This window comes from Micrasema longulum, unplaced genomic scaffold, assembly GCF_059751315.1.
Source record: "Micrasema longulum isolate JH-2025_06_02 unplaced genomic scaffold, ASM5975131v1 h1tg001771l, whole genome shotgun sequence".
In the NCBI taxonomy this organism is placed as follows: domain Eukaryota; kingdom Metazoa; phylum Arthropoda; class Insecta; order Trichoptera; family Brachycentridae; genus Micrasema; species Micrasema longulum.
In genome coordinates this window covers 153,975-156,499 of record NW_028278946.1, presented here as the reverse complement: position 1 = coordinate 156,499, position 2,525 = coordinate 153,975, and positions in this window count along the sequence as shown.

Below are 2,525 nucleotides of genomic sequence, written 5' to 3'. Positions count from 1 at the left end.
TAGGGGATAATATTCAGATACTGTTTTTAAACATTTGGACAAATATGTAATTAATGCCTTTCTTAATGTATAATTATTCTATACGTGTGATGTCACTAAACTCCTCCTAAACTGTTTAACCGATTTACGTGTGGTTTTATGCATAATAATGAACTTTGCACTGCGGATATTTGTGGATCTTAAAATCTTCAGTATAATCTGTTAAAATAAAATTAGGAGCATGAATGTTTTATTCATCAACCTACCAGGGTAACATTCGACGATAATTCATATACAAAAAAAAAATGGAAGGATGTTGTTTTTTTGGGTATGAAAAAGTTTTGTTTTGAGTGTTCACGAACAACATTCACCTTTTATTGATCCCAGTTAGATTTTTTCCTTAAATTTCTTATAATTTTAACCCATTTATTTCTCTTTAATGGATTTTCAGTAATAATAAAATTACATCAACTGACATTTAATACATTTTTGAAAATTGCATTCTCACATAAAGTGCACTCCTATTTGTAGAAGTGCAGATTTTGACATTTTATATTTGAAAATGGATAAGTTTATGTTTTGGAATTCAACCATAAAAAAGTACCTAGGTACCTATTTAAATTCAATATTTGAATATTAATAATTTTTAACTTTAGAATTCAATCAGAAACAAGTATCTAGATACCTGATTATCAATAAAAAGTATTTTCCCTTCTATCCGAACAGTTTTTGCACTCTTTCGCGACATAATCAGAAATTATTCTTCTTATTTATTTTGGTTTTTAATTTAATGTCAAGCCCACGTCAAAACCCGGCTGGCGATTAAAAAATGACTAAATTTGCGTTGAACATAAGTTAAGTGACATAAATTTAGAAGGCTCATGGCAAAAGGTGGTCTGGCTTTTCTTCATTAACACGTATTCCCGTATATAGTTTATCTTTAATTCGAAAATCGAAAAAACGTTTTTTCAACCAGCTAATAACAGGCAAGCCAACGTTTAGGCAAGACAACGTCTATCGGGTTGGCTAGTATAAATATAAAATGTCATTTATGCTTATGTCTTGCTTTATTATTTTTTGGTGTGAAATGAATTGGATGTTGCAGGAATTGTTGGATAATTAATGATCTTATTACCACCAAAATAATTTTATGTAGGCACATATATTTATTCCCCAGGTGGTTTTTGAAAAGTTCAAATTGAAATCCCTTAAATAAAGAAAAGGTACACAAAATAAACATTATCTCTAACCATTCATCAATCTTAGTCAATCTGTATTTAGGATTAGTTAGCAAATTACAAAAAGAATCATCCGGGATCTAAAACTGTTTACTTATTTTAAAATAGGGGCTTTATTTTTTTTAATGGAGGCAATGATATTATTATATTTGGAGATCTGGCAGGGTTAAAGTAAAACATTTATTTTCGTGGTCGTTTAAACTGCAATTTTTTATTGTTTCTAGAATGGCGTTTGAAGTGTAAGACTGATTATATTACATTCACGATCAAAATATGCTACATTTGATTTACCAATGCAGTGCCCTAAAAAAAGAAATAATGATAAAATATAGAATTTATAAAACAAAACAGTTAATGTATCGTTTTTCTATATTTTGGAGCATTGACATTGTTAAAACTACTGCTAAGAGACCGGTATCAAAATCATTTGATATATTTCTTTAAAATCATTTAATGTTCTGGTTAATTAATAACTTATGCAAATTAATACTATCTGGTCGAGGCATAAAATTGAACTTCTCCCTATGACGATGCTGTTCTTCTTGAAAAGTCTGTTGGTGATCTTTGGTAAATTGTTTACAAACTGCAGGGAAAATCTGCTGGTCTGGATCTTAATATTAATTCAAAAAATCAAAAAGATTCAGATTCTGTGCAAAAAATCATGTCTTAACCCTTATCAGCCTCTCAATAATCGTGTGCAGAGGATTGAGAAAGTAGACAGCTTTCAATACTCGGGAGTTCACACAACTGACGATAGAAGCATGCAGCCAGAGCTCGCAACCCGCCTAGCAATTGGTGAAGCAAGTTTTGGTATGCTGCGTGTTGTCTTGAACTCTAATCTATATTCGGTCAAAACGGAATGTCGATTATTTAACTCCTTTACACCAAACTTCTGAGTTTTGAAAGTAAGTACTCGAGGAGAATATTAGGCATAAGGTGGTTCAATTTCATAACCAAGATTGAAATCCGAGAACAGGCGCAGCAGCCTCCTATAACAAGCGTATCGAAGATGCGGCGGTGGACTTGACTTGGTCACGTGTTGCGCATGCTTGAAGAAAACCTAAACCTGAGTAGCCTTTTCTTTACACCTTTGGACTTCCACCGACCTGGAAGGCCGTCGATGACGATATATCGGCTTTATTCGGCAGAACTAAGAGACGCGGGTTTGACTTGGGAGGGCGCGAAAACGCTGGCTAGCGATAGAGTCTCCTGGAAGCGGCTGGTGATGTCCACATGCTCCACTTAGGAGCGGATGTGGAAAAGAAGAAGAGTTAATAATTCATAGAATGAAATGAACTCACAAGTTTA